Source organism: Tyto alba, unplaced genomic scaffold, assembly GCF_018691265.1.
Source record: "Tyto alba isolate M040663 unplaced genomic scaffold, T.alba_DEE_v4.0 Super-Scaffold_49, whole genome shotgun sequence".
NCBI classification, from domain to species: Eukaryota; Metazoa; Chordata; class Aves; order Strigiformes; family Tytonidae; genus Tyto; species Tyto alba.
Window position 1 is genome coordinate 2,044,550 of NW_024881325.1, and position 18,410 is coordinate 2,062,959.

The following is an 18,410-nucleotide window of genomic DNA, read 5'->3' on the forward strand; positions in this document are numbered from 1 at the left end:
TTTTAGGGTTTGCTTCCTTTTTTTTTAAACTAATAAGCATAATGATTGTACTGCCTCTAGCAACTGCATCTTCTGTGGAACCATGTTGCTTGCCTCACTTCATATGCCTGGTATGGCTGACACAGGTGAGATCTACTCATTCTTTCTACCATCAGTGGACTGCAAGTATCAGCAGGACCTGGGGATGAGTAGCACCTCTCCAAACTGTACCTGATGGTTCTCTAAGAGGTTCTCTAACCCACTAAGAAATGCTAAAATCAAAGTAATACAATTTTGAGGCAACTTGTATTGTTTTTTCTTCTACAAGATATATAAAAGCAAAATAAAAACTTACAAACTTCAAGTGTAATGCCAGTAGAGATCTCAAACTGCCTGTGCTGGTTTTGAGTGGTGGGGGTTTTGGTGGCAGGGGAGGGGGCTGTAGGGGTGGCCCCTGTGAGAACCTTCTCGAAGCTCCCCCGGCTCCAAGTTGGACCCGTCTCTGGCCAGGGCCGAACCGGTTAGTGACAGTGGCTGCGTGTGTGTGAGAACATACTCAAGGGGAATCTGGGAGGAGGATTTGGACTTGTGAGGAAGACACCTATGGGGACACTGAGGTCAGTGGAAGGAAGGAGGAGGGAGGGGGGGTAGGTGTGCTGGAGCAGAGCTCCCCTGTATCCTGTGGTGAAACAACAGGGCCTCCCCCTGCCACCCGCGGAGATCCGCAGCGAAGCAGCGCCCGACGTGCGGCCTGTGGAGGAGCCCACACCAGGGCAGGAGGCTGCGCCCGAGGAAGGGAGGTGGGAAGCCCGCACTGGAGCAGTCTGTTGCTGGGAGGACTGCAGCACACAGAGGGGAGCCATGCTGGAGCAGTCTGGGAAGAGCTGCAGCCGGTGGGGAGGACTCGTGTCAGAGAAAGTTCACGGAGGACTGTGTCCCATGGGAGAGACCCCACGCTGGAGCAAGGAGAAGAGCGCAAGGAGTCTTCCCCCTGAGGAGGGAGGAGAGGCAGGACTGACTGCAACCCCCATCCCCTGCCTCCCCTTGCACTGCTGTGGGGGAGGGGGGAGGGAAATCGGGAGCAGAGCTGAGCCCAGAAAGAAAGGAGGAACGGAGGAAGGTGTTTTTAAGATGTAGTTATACTTCTCACTGCCCTGCTCTGTTAAGTGTCTGAATTAAATTGATGTTCTCGTTCTTCCCCTAAGGAGTCCGTCTTTTGCCCCTGACTATAATGGGTGAGTCATCCCTCCCTGTCCTTACCTTGATTCCTGAGCAAGTCTTTTGTTTTATTTTCTCCTTCCCAGGGGGAAGGGGTGAGCAAGTGACTGCTCAGTTGCCCTCTGGGCTCAAACAAGAACACTGCCATCAAACCAATCTCATCTAGTGCATGGGTTCATTTTCTGAGCAAGGACTCTGAAATCCCAATGTAGGTTATTTTAAGTAAACACTTTTTTTGTTCTCTGTCTGTCTGCAGCTAATTGAGAAGTGCTCTGGAAACTGCTTTTTAGAATCACTTATAAAACCTACCAAAAACCATGTAAGTTTCAGTAGAGCAGCACATGCTGTTACGTATTTATACTTATTTGCCAGCATGGCACCTATAACAATGGAAAAAAAGTTCCCTAAATTAAAAGCATAAAACAATCCATAAAGGAAAACTTTGTGGGGATTAGACCTGCAGCTTTGTAATCTGATAAAACATAATTTATTTTTAAAAATTAAATTTCCTGAAGGGGAAAACTACAATGCAGTGTTTACAAAACTGATGAATTCTCCTTGTAGAATAGAATAGAATAGTTCAGTTGTAAGGGACATCTACTCCAAGTGTAATTCTTCTAGATTTTTGTTCACTTTTTGAATTGTGTGTATTTGATATTCATGATGGAGTTCTCCAGAATTCATAGCATGCAGTCTTCTCTAAGACATACATTGATTCAAACAGATTTTTAAATGAGATTTTTCTTAATAATCTAAACAGGTAATTTCATCATGCTTCTTTCTCACCTACACATTTATCCGGGACTAAAATATTCCGGATGTGGCCTACATTTTATATGTTCAGTTCTGGCAAGTACACAGTAATCTCTATAATAATAGATTTCTGCAATAACAAACATTAATGTCAGAGTTCAAAATATACATAAGTCCTTGGCCACATTTGCACAGAACAAAGTAATAAGATCTATTATGCAAAGTTACTTTCTCATCTGACCATTTAAAACAGAATAATTCTTATTCTGGCGACATGAATTATTACAATGATTGAAATAAGTCTAATAGTAGAGTTTGAGTGGTCGTAGTATATTTATTAATAAAAGCCTGCTATGGGAGCAGCAGTACTGTATAAATCATATTCTTTGTGTTCCTAAGCAATGCTGTTGGTTTAAGTTTGGAATGACAGCTTCGATTATGAATATTAAGTGAATAACGCAAGTGGTCTGAATGTGTGCCATATATTTAATAATTCGTTTCATGTAATCTACTTAAGGTTTGTGTTTTACAGGATAGCTGTCTCAGTCTGATTTTCTTCCATTTGCATAGTCAGGCTATTATACCGTTGTAGGGGTTTTAAAGGAAAACAGGATTCCCCATTAATACATTTTAGAACCTCTTCACTCCTTTTTTCAGTGAGATATAATGTTGTATTTCTATCTATCTCAGGACTGCCTGGATATAAATGAGAAAAATCCCTCTTTCCAGGGTTACAGAACACCATTTTCTCTCCCTGGCAGCCTTGACAGAGTGTGAGAAACCAAGTTAGACATGCATCTATGGGCAGATATAGGTGAGGCACTTGCATGCGCTTGCTGACTGTAAGGTATCACACAGCCCTCTAAATTATTGAACAGAATCTTCACTGTTGCATATATATGCACGTAGCGAGCAACCTGGAGTGAAGTAAGAAACTGTGAACAGAGAAATACGAGCATATGACCATGACAGACAGCTGCAAACAGCATGAAGGCCAAAGAAATGTAAATGTTAAAGTACATATTTTATCTCTGATATACATACAGTATTTTGAAAATGCTCTGCTTGCCCCCAGATCTCAGCCTGCGTTGATAACTACTGGGCCAACACTCTTACAAATGATCTTTTTCAATTATGTAGGAAAATATTTGCTGTGCCAGCATGTCAGACATGCTAAGCCTAGCTTTTCAGATTAATTTTTGCTGTAGGCATGAACAGGTAAAAAGGATCTTTGCAGTATTGGTATGGCTGTCTCCTACACAAAACCTGACATCTACATTGAAGAGCATGTGTTGGTTTCCAGCTCAGCAGGGAGCTTCTGTGATCTGAATGGAAATGAATTAAGTGATTTGAGACTGGACAATAGGCATCCATCAAACAGAGTCTAGAATGTGAAAGCATGACCTAAAGGCAGGGACTTGTGCGGGGTTTTGTCATACTAGATTTTGGTTAGACTCTTCAGCTATCTAATCCTATATCCTACTCATTATGTCCCACAAGCAGCTGCAAGCAAGGAGCGTGCAAGAAATCCTGTGATCAGTTGCTAGCAGGGGAAAATTTAATCTAAAGCTGAGATTGGCTTTCATACTGAAATAGAGAGTTCAGAGTTTTTCCAAAATTCTAGCTAATACTTAGCACTCTAACTCAGAAATTCTTCTTACCAAGAGTAATAGTTCATCCATTTAAAATCCTAGTAATATCTAGGTATCAGTGATATTTTGTAGCAACAATACTTCACCACCTCTCATTTAGATGCACAAAGAAATAAACAACATCTGTAAGCTTGTAGTTCATCTTTTCCTATCTTAAAGGTAATTGTAGAACCATTAACTAACGTGGGTCATAGCCACCTACTTCCGCGATCATTATCTTTTTAGATGTGGAAACTGATGTGAAGGAAAAATGTCAATGATTCTTCCGAAGCTATGGTCTTAAGTCCGAGTCAGGGCTAAGCTTAGAGCATGGGTCCTCTTAAATTGTAGGTGTGTGAGGTAAACTTGATTCTCAGAGCAATAATTTAGGATTCCTGAAGACAAGATGATGTTACAGACACTCACAAAATCAAACTGTATTTTGTCATTTTATGTACATTAAAATTTCAAAGAAAATACTTCACATTTCTCCTGATATTCACATAGCCCATTGCATCCTTGGTGCTTCCCTGGCCTTTCACTGCAGAATGTGTGTAGATTTGCTTGGTGACTCAGGCAGAGATGTCATCTTTCTCTTTAATACCTGCTAGAGGTTGTTTTGGTTTGTTTTGGTTTGTTTTTAAATCAGCATTTTAATTGCTTTCTTAATCCAGGTAACCTTCTATCAAGCTACGCATCTTGCAGGAAGGTACTCTACAGCTTGCTTTGTCTGCTGTGTAAGAATCACATTTTTTTCTGCTTTGAATCTGTTTCCTGATTTCATGTGATGACTCATAGTTCTTGCATTTGAAGTGACTGAACAATTCTTCTCTATTCATCTTCTTGATTTTGATTAAAAAGTTATAGACCTTTTTTGCATCTTTCCTCAGCTATCTCTTTTCCTCGTCTGCAAGTGGCTAAAATAGTTTCCATACATTTTTTTCACACTTGTTGCCTTTTCTATGAATTTTCCAGTTTTATTCTGTTTTAGGTGGAAGGATCATAATTTCCTTTTTCAGATACAGGTGTTCTATGAATGTGCATAATTACTTTCTTTGTATTGTTCTGTGTTCCTTTCCTAATAAATTTTAATATTATATTTGATTTCCTCATTGCAACTCACATATTCCTAGAGTTATAAAGCTCCGATATAATTGCTGAGCAGTTATAATAAGCTCAGTGTCCCTCACTGTATCTGTTCCACTGAAGCTGGAACTGTTGTGTGGGGTTGTGTTTTTGTTTTTTTTTTTACCTGACGCGCATCAGTTTTCATTAACATGGTATCACCTGCCATCATCCACTCGGTACCCTAAGATCATTCTGCAGTTCTTCACAGATGACCCTGGGTTTTAAGACCTTGACTAATTGAGTAATTTTTTTTTTCATTATTATTATTTTCTCTGAAAATAAAATTATAATCACATTATTGTAGCTTTCCTTACCATGTGATATAAAGCATATTTCCCCAACTGAAAACCAGACCAAACAAAATGTTTTCAAGTACTAACCAAGGCAGACTAACAATCATGGTTAGAATTAGGATAAGAGCGAAGTTATGTATCCAGCTCTTCTTCAGACAGTGGATATTCTGATCTGATTCCAAGCTTTGTGATTTAAATGCACTTTTAGTTAAGACATGAATCAAATATTGAGGCAGAACTTTACTGCTTGTAATTCCAGAGATCAATTCACCTCTGAACTATGGTATCTTCTGCAGTATTTTTAATGAGATAGAAACATCTTGATAAATCATGTTTTTTAATGCATTACAGGGTACCTTTTTTTTTAACTGAAATTAACCTTTTAAAAATATAAAATCTATAATGCATATCATCCAGTAAGTACATTAACAATGCATATGCAGTATGCATTTGTTTAATAGAGGGGGGAAAAAAGCCCTTTAAACTTAAGGATACACAATCTAAACACTCACCAATGACCTGGCACTTCGTATATTATATTCTCATCTAGATCACGGCTTTACAGTTTCATTTATAAAGTGATGGGAAAACCTAGCATTTTTGTAAGCATGGCAAAGAAGCATATGTTCCCAGGGTCATGGGAGGATTTTTGTCTTTGAAAAGTTGCTTTATTTTAAGTTTGGTTAAAACACAAAACAAACATTCAAAAGCATTGGTTTGCTTAACTTCACCAGAAATAATAAACACCCGAAAGTGAACTTGGGCCTCTGCATGTTGAATTGATGGATAATTCATAAGCTTGCTTTTAAAAACAATACAGTACATGCTTTTCTTTCCATATTTCAGCAGCTCTCCCAGTTCACGTTCATCTTGCTAATGTGAGTTGTTACACAATTCTCCCTCCAACACAGAACTTAATTAAAACTAGCCCTTCTTGTTGCCAGTATTAAAACTTTATTTTGAACCAGTACTCTGACCATTTCTGAAGCCTGACTGATTATAGTTCAGCTCTTTGTCACACTGGTCATCCTAGTAATCCTGTTCCCTTTGACCAAAGATAAATATCCAAGCATTACAGTCCATTTTGTGCATGCAGGAACTTTGCAGGCTGTGTTTATAGATGCAAAAGGCAGGCAGTCTGTCTGCCCACCACGCTGTTCAAGCACCAGCCTCTGTTGTAATGAAATCAAGGAAATCAACAGCTGAGTGATGTCTGCTGCCTTCAGATGGGCCCCCTTTTTACCGTACTCGACAGCCTCTTGCTTTGTTTTGTACAGACGATGCAGTTTCATCATTCATTCTGACTGATTTAAGCTTCGATTCCCTGGGTCAAAAAAAAGCTGGCAAGGGAGGAAGGATGAAAGAAGGTGACGCTTTGACAGCTCCTTTTTCACGGTAATGAGCAGAACTGCTCTTTCTTTCCCTGCTCCTGTTCACCATGGCCTTTTCTTTCTTTACAGAGCCACATGAAGGGAAGAAATTGCCGGTTCAGCTCTGCTTTCCAGGGACTGACTAGATAAACTGGAGGGCTCAGTGTGTCTTTTGTGGGGTCTGCCTATGGAGTCATTGCTTTGTTTAGGGGTTATTTTCTGTTTGTTTCCTGTATATAATGGCAGGTAAATTCAGATTAATAGAATTAAAATTCTGACTTGAGTACATGAGGCAGCAAAGCATCAGTTACTTCCTGGTGACTTCTGTACCACGTGTCATGCTCGTTCACGAAACGGAGCTCCATTAATTTAGCTAGTCCATGGGAGCCTGCCACAGAAAAGCTCACTTTGCCTGGAAGAGGAATGAATAATTGCTACCTTTCCAGCACTAAAAATCTTCTTTTTTAAAAATAATATAATTTAATAAAGAGGTAGTTTAGATTATAAGGAACCTGTATCCTAACTAGAAGAAAAGACTTGTCTGGTGCAAGACAGTGCTGTTTGCAGAAGCGAAGCCTTAACTGATAAGGTTGGAGAAATGCAATTTAAGTATAAATGACTTTTAGTATTTCACAACAAATGCCAAGCCTTAGGGATTGACGCTTTCTCTGATTCATATGAAATACAGGTCTAAACAGGTCAAAACTCTCAGGATTTTAGATCATTAATCATGATTATTTGATGTGAATTCAGAGCCTAGATCATTCAAACACTGCATAGTATTTACCTAAAAAGCTTTACAAGTATTTACTTTTTAAAGTTTCCTATTTTTAAATATATCTGAAACATCAGTTGGAATCTGTAAATCATGATGAACAATAAACCCCAAGAGAGCCAAGCCGGTCAGTAACAGCAGGAGGGAGAGAAAAGTAGCAAGTGGAAGATTCACAGCACAAGTATGGACTCAATACGTAATTCTGCTGTATAGAGATTAATCATAACTTTTCTGAAAGATACCAACCCCCTGGCTACGCTGAAAGGTGTTTCATTCAAAGGCCGTGTATTTACCCGGGAATGTCCTGCCGGTGGTGATAATATTTCACAGCCAGAAGACGACTTCTGTAAAACCAGTCATATCACAGCCAAGGCTCCAGCAGCACAGAGACACAGTCTTTCTGACAATATAAGCTAAGAGCATTCTTATTTTTGTTTTTCTTATTCTTTTTCTTCTACTAAAGGAATTGTCCCTGGGTATTGTGGATAGTATTGGTAATTAAGCAGAGCTATGTACGTTCGTTAATAGAAACACAGATCTTTCAGATTAAGGACCAGCTTCTCTCTCAAGGTTTGCTTATAGCAGTTCAAATACTTTATTGTTTGCTTGTTTGCTTGGTTGATTTAGAAATCTAAGGAAAAAATGTTTTGCATCTAAGGAAATTGCCTCTTCAACATGAAATACTTCATTTCGGTTTCATTTCTTTTTTTATGTCTTAAAATGGTATCTTGAAATTCAATTTAGCTACACTGATGTAATGTCATTCAGATAGGAAAAATCAAAACACTCCAGCAAGAAAATGTCCAAATAAAAGACCACAATTTTCCTACTTTTCCTTCTATTTTTGCCTATGTGAAATCTTGCCAGATGTAATCTAAATATGTAACTAGTTTAAATTGTTTCCAAACTATACTTTTGGAGGATGAGCTATTCAGCCTGAGTACTTTGCCTGGGTCTCAATTAAACCAGAGCAGTCAGTGTAAACGAGAGTGGTCCATCCGTTTACCTCATTCATGCCAGATCTCTCAGGCCACCACATTAGACCGATATGAACAGCCCCCTTAATGTCTCTTCGTTCTGCAGGAGGGAATATCTGTGAGAGCCGTGCTTTCAAGGGTATGCCTGTGCTGTGCAGTGTAAAATCACTTGCATTAATTCCAAAGAACTGGTGTTTGTGCTGTGCAGCCCTGGGGCACTCGGAGATGTGGGGTGGTGGGGATGTTGTGCTGATGCAGTGACACTGCCCTCAGCTCCAGAGCGGCCTCACGGGCAGTCAGCACACTGATGCACCACAAAACACAGGTGCACCCCTGGTTGCATATATACTGTTGGAAATCCCACCTTTGGATATTTGCTGCCACAGAAATGGGTAGCATAACCTACCCTTCTGCAATTTTCATAATCGGCTTTGCTTTGATTGCTCATATTCCTGTCTTGTGTAATTCTCCTAAGCCAGACGCTGCTTGGACCCACCAGCTACAGGAGTGTGAAAATACTATACTCAGAGCTCAGCTTAAACCTGACAACGTTCTGCTTTAAACTTGGCTGACCTCACCATATGCAGTTCCAGAGAGTTTTATGTTATGTGAACTAATGCCGAGGACATGTGGTGGGGTCAAGTACAGAGAATAAAAGCAGAGCAGATGTGCTGTGAATACCAGATTTTTCAGTGTTATGATTAATGTGACATCATGAACCTGCCCTGAAACATTCTGCTGTGAGAAGAGACTCTTCACAAAACAAAGCACAGGGCCTGATTTTATTCTGTAGATTTATTGAAAGGCTTGGGGTCTTTCCACTGTAATCTGATTCCTAACACTTGGCACCTCTTTTCTTGAAATGGATAAAGTGTGATGTGATGGCAATTAGCACTTGAGGCTCGGGCACCCTTCAGAGAACATTTTTTTCCACAAACAAGGAGAGACTGCAACACACAGTCAATCACAGATTCTACACCTTATTTTTCAAGTGGTTTTAAGAACGATGCTGTGAAGGCTGAAGTTACTTGTTATACAGAAGTAAATTTCTAAAGATGTGTCATGCTCAAGGCTTACATTTGACATTTACTGTCTAACCATTTTTTTTTCATAAAGTATATTCTGATGTGAAATGGCATTGACAAACAGAGTACAGTCAGCATCCTGTGATAAATATATGTGCAATAGTGATCAAGCTTCATTCCATGCTTTATGTTTTCAGTCTTTGAAGTTGAGCTGTATCTTTGCGATCCTTTAAGGGCACATATATCTTAATTTTTATCAGAATCATCATATTTTCAGATGGGCATTATGAAAAGCTATAAAAATTCATTTTTCTTCATAGATAAAGAATGATCTCTGCAAATAACAACTAAAGCCAGCCTCTTGATCTATCTTACAACTTTCAGGTTGCTTGACTTAAGCACACAGATGAGTTCCACATCTGGAATTGTGGAAATATAGCTCTTCTCCATAGTGGACTGAAGCAAATACTTCGACCAGGTGATCCTCCTGCCCTTCTTCTTCCCCTCTTCCCCCACAGAATCCCAGTCTGTGTTTGAGTTTCCAGTCTGGGATTATCTCAGAACATGAAGCTTCAAGATCAGATGTATTTAATCAAAGTTATACTTACAGTGCAGGGCATTCTTTTCTAGCTTTTTTTTCTAGTTTGAGGGCAGCATTTTTCTGAGGTTGTTTCAGTGGCTACAGTTCTGAGTAGCTGAGATCCAGATTGCCAGGCAAAGCTGGCAAATACAGGAAAATATGCTGAGTATCACAAAGAGAATACCCTAAGCCAAGCAACAGAGAGGCAAATATCAGTCTGGATTTTAATCATTCTGCTAAGCAGGCAGAAGAGATGCTGATAAAGTTGGAAAAATGTACTGGAGAATGAAGGGAAGAGAACAGTTCAGCAAACATGACCAGTGATTCAACAGGAATTCTGACTACGGCGAGAAGATGGGTAAACAGAACAAACTCCAGCAAATATTTGCAGTACTGCTAAGTAACTGTCTCGTGTCATTGAAAATACAGAAATTGCCTATATTGTATTTCCCAACATCAGTGACATTTATTAGCTCATCCCCCAACCTTCTTAGAGTCCAGGCAGCTTTAAATACAGATTGACTACCTACCGCTATGTGAGCATCCCTGTCAGTGTCCAAAGGAATGTGATGGTATTTAAAATCTTTTGATCTTGCCTGTGCTATCCTGAGGATGAGGTTTAAGAACTTAGTGTGGCTGTGGGTTTGCATTATGGCAAGTTCCCAGTGAAGTCGTGGAATCAACTAATTTTGCTTTCTAGATATTTTCCCAGGTCTCCAAATAATTTAGTATTTATATTACATAAAGGAGATTTTTGAGAATTTAAGTTAATGATGAAATAGAATTGTTGCCTGTGCATCTATTAAAAAGCTAGATTAATTTATTTCTCTGGATGGCTAACTCTAATAGGCAACTGGTTGAAGAAAGCTGCTGAAACAGAACATGTTTCTTGCAAATCAAAGGAGAGGTTTGAGTGGGCTGGTCCCTCTAGCATTTCCAGATTTCATGATTCCGTGCTTTTTTAATGGTGCATAAATTAAAAGACTTTTTGTTGAGTTTTGTTTTTTAAGCATAACATACACAAATTTCCCTTGAACTATTCTAGGGTGACTCCACTCATCAAATGATTGTCGGCTTTGGGATGTATTCAAAGGACAAAGCCTCCTCCCCTGCAGATCATTAATCCTTCCATATTCTGAGGGCAGACTATTTCAACAGAGCAAATTAGTTTCATCTGTTTGGAAACTTGGGTTGTCAGCACTATCTTACAAACTACCTTGTCTATTTTGTATCCCGAAGGAAAGTGAGCTGAGGAGGAAAGAGCCAATAATTGCTTCTTACTGCTTTAGTAGAACTCCTCCTCTCCTCATTTTCATGAATTAATTTTCAAGTTTTTTGACAAAAAAATATTTCTCCCCTTTTATTCCTCCAGTAGAATAAAGCTTAAAATAATGCAGAATTCTCTGCTTGTGCCTGAGTGTAGATGATCAGCAGTATTTGATCTTCAAAGTAACTTATGTGAATTGACAGCAAATGACATGCACTAAACCCACTTGAGATGTGGTTGGTTCATTTGTTTTAATTTTATCTCTGGAGGGGCTCAGTGGAGTCATTGAGTACTTTATACTAAATGTGTGTTTAAGTGCCTGACCGAAGCACTTGCCAATCCTTTGGTCCTCTCAGGATCTCACCCTCTGGTGTTTTTACTTCAGATTTTGGTCAATATTTCGACATTGAGGGAAGTAAACATAGAAGACCCAAGTTTAAGCCACAGGTTACACTTTGAAGGCTATATATTACTATTTTGTCTTACAAAACTGACCTGAAGAAAAAGTAAATTTTTAAAATACTGCTGGCCCATCAAAGCATCTATTAGGGAGGTTTAGCAGACTTCCATTCAGTAAAAGATTTATTGCCCAGTTATGTTCTCATCACTCCTAGAAGCAAAGGAATGCTGCTAATGAATTCAACAGGTCTGATCACACGAGCATATGAGCTGAGCGCGGCACGGTGGGACCTGGTCATACAGAGAACTTTTAGTGAGGTGGGGAAAACTGGAGTGCTCTGGCAAGCATCCTTTCCTGCAGGTGCTCTTTTGCATACAAGTGGCTACAAACTCGTCAGGTTTGCTTAAGAAACAAATGAGAGGCCAACCCAATGAGGTTCGTAATGACTTTGTGACTTTGAGACAAACTCTTGGCTTACAGTTGCATCTTTCTTGGTAATAAACAGTTGTTCTTTTTAGGCAGCTCTCCTGCAACTGATCTTAGTTGGCTTTTAGGTCAAGATTGATGCATAGACCCCAGTCTTGTCAAGCTGCTAACTCCACTCCCAGAATAACCCTAATGCATCGAGTTTGCTGTGCTTGTATCTGCACGCAGTGGAGTGTCAGCATCTGTCAGATGGATGATATCAAGGTTAATGCAATTCTAAGGCCTATAAACTGAGCACAACATCAGGACACAGCAATGATACCCTACCACTGGCGAGCTAGGCACACCAGTGACATACTGCTAATATTTGATATAGAAAGGTGCACACAGGAGCTCACCCAAGTAATCCAGAGGGTTGCAGCTGAAGGCTGTTTATGAGCGAGGAACATTTCTGTTTGATTTTGGTTCTTGCAGTGACAGCGAGAAATTTATTCTGGGAGGCGTGCCTCAGTCCAGTCTTATGAAATGATTTGAAAGGGGTGGGGGAATAGGAATTTTTTCTTTGATTGAAAGTTGCCTTGTGTATGAAATTAGTATTTGATTTTTGCTGGCATAAGACAAGATAGATAATATATTGCATCACCTGGAAAGTTTGGGCAGTAAGAGGTGTCCATTTTCTTGGGGAAAGACTATAAAGCCAGAGAGGTGTGATGCAGCTTGTCAGGGCAGCCAGATGAAGGAGGGAGGTGTATGGCTGCCGCTGTCATGGTCCACCAAGGTGCTGGCTGAATTTCCAGGCACTAATTCAAGGGAGAGTAGCTGCAGAAACACTGACTGCACGCCTTCTGGGGAAAAAATAATCTCTCTGGTATAGGAAGGGTTAACGTGATTCAAATTATGCACAGAAGGACAGAAGACAGCTTTAGAAGAAGGCTGCGTGTGTCGGATACTGTGTATGAGATGACAAAACTAAGTCCTTTGTCTTGGACTAGCTTTTTGTTACCGCTGACTACAGCAGGGCTTGCAGGAGGCTTTGATCCCTCCGTCCCCTGGAAGGTATGTGCAGTGGGGGCTGCCCAGTGACAGCTACCCCGGGTTCAACAACCGGTGCCTCCGCAGAGCTGTGAGCTGTGGGAGGAAGCCTGGGACACAGCGAAAGCACGTCCACCCCAGCCAACGGGCAGCGTCCCCATGTGTGGCACTGCTATTGTGCTCACAGTGATTTACCCCCAACACAGCAAATAAAGCAAGCCAGATGAAAAGGAGGATTTAGTGAGAAACCAGGGAAAGTCTCCCAAGAATAAATGCTGTGTAACTAAGAGCCCAGAGCTGAAAAAGGCCAGAGAACTGATGACCTTTCCAGTGTCTGAATTAGCACACAAGTACAAGCTTCCTTGTGGATAAATGCACTTGCATTAATTTGAATGGATTTGAAGTAAAGGTTTTGCTGTTACGATGGGAGGCAAGCATTATTAATGTTAAAAAGAACCGAAAGATTCCTCTTGCGTGTGAAATAAAACTAGCCCTTCCCTAGAAAGAGATGCTCTACCTTTTCTTCAATGTCAAGTTATTATATTTAAATTGCTCTGTACAGTTTTCTCTACCATATATAACAATATCTTCCATTATACCTTTTTGTGAAATGAAAATGTTCCTTTAAAGTGTTTCAAATGAGTAGTAATCTGATTTGCTTGCTTAGTGTATGATTCTTCAGTGACTAGAGACACGCAAATAGTCCAAGCTTTGTACAATGGGAACATATTCACCTGCTACTGTTAACTTCTTGAAAAACGTAAAGTTCTGTGGTTTTCTGGCAGACTTCTGTGTAATACATAACTTCTTACAGTCTTAAGTAGAAGAACACATCATGTACAAGCAGAATTAGAAACTAAAATGATATGACATCAGTTCATCTTGAAAATTCTGCTTGAGTGCTCTTACAGATGAGGCTCTGCAAAGTCCCATTTTATTTTACTCTCCATGAGCTCAGCTCCCTGGCTGTCATTGTTCTGACTGACTGCCACCAGTCACCGCTCCCTGCCTGTCGTTGCTCTTGTCCAAGGACACAGTTACTGTCTGCGGTTCTATCTAGCCTTTTGGGTAGTCCAGCACATACACACCCACAGGCTCCATTCAAATTTTGTGCCATTTGAAATAATTGCCAAGATGCACTTCACCTTACAACCAGCAAGTATCCATCATATTGATGACAGTAGTCAAGCAGAAAGTTGTCCAGATTTTCTTTATTTAATGTCTAATTTTTTAAATAGAAAACAGTTCTAGAATGCCTAAATATAGAACATGCATTATCATTCAGATTGGAAATAACCTACTAGAAACATTTCCTTTTGTGGCTTAGCATTTCCTTCCTAGGGATTTTCTTTCTTCACTTAACAGAGTTGATTCTGTATCAGTTAGGAATATTTCCATATTTCTCTCCTGTTCTTGGATTATTGATTTGCATCTGTTTGGTCCATCTTATTACATTGTACAGAATAAATGATAACCTGAGAAATTTCTACTGAAAAGATCAGAACACTGTCTGCTAAAAGAAGGGAAAGAATTGAACTGCTTCTGATATAGGATAACCTAAAGCATAGCTTTTTAGAAAAATTAACACTGGTGACTTTCTGAAATAAGTAAATGGAGGAAATTATGCAAGAGGCCTCCATCTTCATATTCGTAAGAGAATATGAGGGGATGAAACAAGCCTCTCTGTATTCCATGTAAAAAGGACTCCTACTCATTAACACATAAATGCTGATGGATAATTAAGTAATTTGGGAGACAGACCATGCATATGGGAAGCATTTTTGGTATTTTTATGACCCCTTCCACTGACCTATGTAATCACTGTGCTGCTGGCTAACACAGCAACATAAAACTTCTGTGAGTATCTCCATTATGAAGTCTATTTCAATTCTAAACGACCTTTCTTTTTATTTGTTACACTGGGATCAAAAAAAGGTTGTTAAATTCTGTTATTCCCTCCAATGCTATTAAAGAGAAAAAGAATCTGTAAACTTTATTAAGTAATCGATTTCTAAGCCACCTACAATGTAGTATATAAACAGGGCCAACTTACATTTGGCAAGAACAATTCATGTCAAACCAATCTAATTTACTTTTCTGACAGGGAAAATGGCTGAATGGATAAAAAGAAGCAGTAGATGTGACATTTTTATTGTAGTAACTTTTTCATACGTGGCATTGTTATAAACAATACTTATAAATCATAGGACTATATTAGAATACATGGATGGTGTCACCTTGAGCTGGAGCAAAACTTACTGAAAGAATAGTTTAGGGAATAGCTGTTAATGATTTGCCCTTTGATAAAGAGAGCATATTTAGTGGAGGTCACAAGAACCTGTCCTGGGCCCTAGCCAGTTCATTTAGGCTTCCAGCTTTCAAAAGAGAACTCACAAGTGTGCCACTGACACCAAGCTGGGAGGGTTTGACAGCAATTTGGAGGTTAGCTCCAATATCATCTTGAGAAACTGGAAGAGTAGTGCGAAAATGGAAAAGTTGTGCTTTGGTAATAACAAATGAAAGGTCCTATACCTGGGCAAATGAAATCAAGTGCACAGTACAAAATGAGAACAACTCTCTGGGCAGCACTGCGTAAGAAATGGGACTTGCATAACTTCCTAAACACTTCTGTATACTGACATTGTGAATTACACATTTTTTATATAAAGCCAATGATAAACATACAGTTTATTGCGACATATTTTTCCTCTGAAATGAATTTAACTCATGCTTTCCAGTAAGGAATTTCTCAAGATTTACCTTTAAAGTATTTGAGCTGACTCACTGAATTGACAGGGATTGAAAAATAAAAAAATGAAAGACGGTACAAATTTCTAACGGTGGAAAAAGGGGACAAAAACCTGTCACATGCATCTAGTGTAGGCAAGAATAGGATGTGCAACTTAAGACAAGAAATATCTATAAGCTATTTGGTCAACCAAGTTGGCTTAGGAACCTAGTAACGTGATAGGGACATTACAAAGCCTGACACAGCAACGTGTCTACTCTGAAAAAGTTCATGTTTAAGTCATACAAACTTCAGCTAGCAAACATTTACCAGAGATGTTGATAGCAACATTTTGCATTATTTTTGCAGGAATATTAAACAGAAAAGGCAATTGTAATTAGGTACCCAAATTTAGGAAAACATTTAATCGTTTGCAGTTACCTAAACACTTGCCTGAATAAAGGCAAACTGTGTTGTTTCCCGTTAGGGATTATAATTTACTGCCATTGTTATGATTCCAGGTCTAAATGACAGCAAGTTGGTATAAAATGAGGGTCTAGGAGTGGAATTCAGATGCTTAAATAACTTTGAAAATCTGATCCTAAAAGAAGAAATATTTTCCTTTATAAATAGGAGCAGTGTGTAACGCTCACAGACTGGTCTAACTCTTGAACATGATCCTCTCTGGAAGAGATCAGGCTTTAGCTGAAGTAAAACAGTGGCATACCAAGCCAGTTCAGGTGAGTTCTCAGGAGACCTATCTGCAATCTTAAACGTTTTCTGCAGTGTACTCAAATCTCCACCCATTTCTCTCCGCTGCTACCTTGCAGCAGAATAGTTTCTTGTCAAACCTAGAGCCTGTTTACCTGCTCACAACCTCTGTGTGGTACTTGGAAATGGAGAAAAGCACTCACTCGAGTACTAACTTAAATACATACTGACAAATAGCATTACAAGTAATACACTTGCCAATTGACAGTCAGAAATCCGTGGGATATAGCAGCTAACCCTCCATCTCCTCGCTTTGGCCAACTCATCAGCTTCCCCTCAACATGCACTCCTGGCACCTCACCCAAACTACGCCCATGGGTTTTGGACTTCTGCACGACAGGAGAAGATGATTCCCCAGGAGCAGAAGGAGTTTCTGCCATCTGTAGCACAAGAGTAAGCAGGTACAAGCTATGATGCCAATGGCTGCATAGGGCAGAGATAGCCATGCTGGTCTTAAGCTCTTTCATCACAGTAACACAGAGCTCTGCACTGCTTAACTGACTTATTTTCTACCAGTCTGGGCATCTCTGTGCCACACTGTGAAGTATGTGGAATTACAGTATTCCATATACTGTGGAACTGTGGAATATGAGCACAAGTCACAATCATCATTAAGCGGCTCTGCTATTAAACTGCTGAAGCCAAGAGCTGTAAGTACATGGACAGGGAGATGGAAGTGCGTTAAGGCTAACCTAGAATCAAGACCCATTAAAGAGTCTTGAATGTGGAAGCTGGCCCGGTCCTGTGCCAAATGTGCCATGTGGCTAAAAAAAGGGGTGTAGTTTCCAAATGGTCGGTCTAGCACCATTCCTCAGCTCTACTCTCACTTTAAATTAGCATGCAATTTTAAAATAAATATTACAGGTGAAGATTATCTTACAGAGAACGTATAATTTACGTTTTTAAACTCACACTATTTGCTTTGGTGTAACCCATAAAAGTTCCTGATCTGCAAGGCCCAGTTGACATTTCTTATTGTCTTTAATTAGTTCATTTCTACCCGTTTAAAGGCAACTTTTTATCCTTCATCATATTTTGGAAAAGTGATTCTGCAGGACAAGAACTCATCTTAAGTCTTTGGTGCTCACACCGGGGAGAACTTGACAGACTAGACGAGTAGCGTGATCTCTCTTAGCACCAGAGTATCTGGAAGAGTTGTATCACTCATCCAGATACTCCTATAAATGACAGTCATCTTGGACATTCTGCGCCCTCAGATTGGTTTTTAAAATCCTACAGATGTTTAAATAAATGCTTTTATCTACTGCAACCACACAGGTATTAACATATACAATGCCTACAGAAAGATACTGGATAAAATGATTATTTTTAGAATTTCCTCACTTCATAGAGCAGTACAATAGCTATGATGCTACAAATAACTCACTATGAATTCTTCTTATAAGCAAACAGAGGAAGTGTAAGTTTAGGAAGAGACAAGGAGTTCAGAACAGACAATGTATTAAAATACCAGGTTTAGTACAGTTAGGAAAAAATATATAAATATTAGCGTTACTGTGGGTCAGTAAAAATATAAACAAGATTTTATTCCATAGATCAATCTGAAACTTGGGCAGAAACATCTAGCACTTAATAACCACCAATCAGTCCAAGTTTTGTATGAGATAAAAAGCAACAAAAGCAGTGAACTATTAAATTCGTGACCAACTTTCTGACTTTGGAAACATATTTATTTATGCCATTACAAAGGTGGGGTTTAGTTGGATGATGTATTTTTTTGTTTGAGACTCCCCCCATCCGATCGTGTGGGTTTAGAAAAGTGTTTTAACTTTTCTGGAGTATTATATATTCTGTCAGTGAAGAACCAATAAAGTCACAGCAGAGTTTAAAACTGCCAGCCAGAAGTTAGTCTTCTGTGTTTTTCTCCAATTCTTCTGACAAGTTGAAGAGCCTTCATAAGAAATGGAGTGTCAGCCACCTGATTACAGCTGGCTTTGTATGTGCGACATAACTAGCAGGAAATGAATGAACTGATGTTAGCTAGTTAAGGTGAAAAAATAAGTGTGTTGGAAATGGATTCTGAAGGACTGTCAGCA

The 18,410-nt window shown here is 39.5% G+C and overlaps 1 protein-coding gene across 1 annotated transcript in view; it reads right to left on the reverse strand.

Moving 5' to 3' along the window:
• The window catches only part of EFCC1 (EF-hand and coiled-coil domain containing 1), a 58,149-nt gene that overhangs the window by 36,939 nt on the left and 2,800 nt on the right, over positions 1-18,410 (reverse strand). The window lies entirely within an intron of this gene.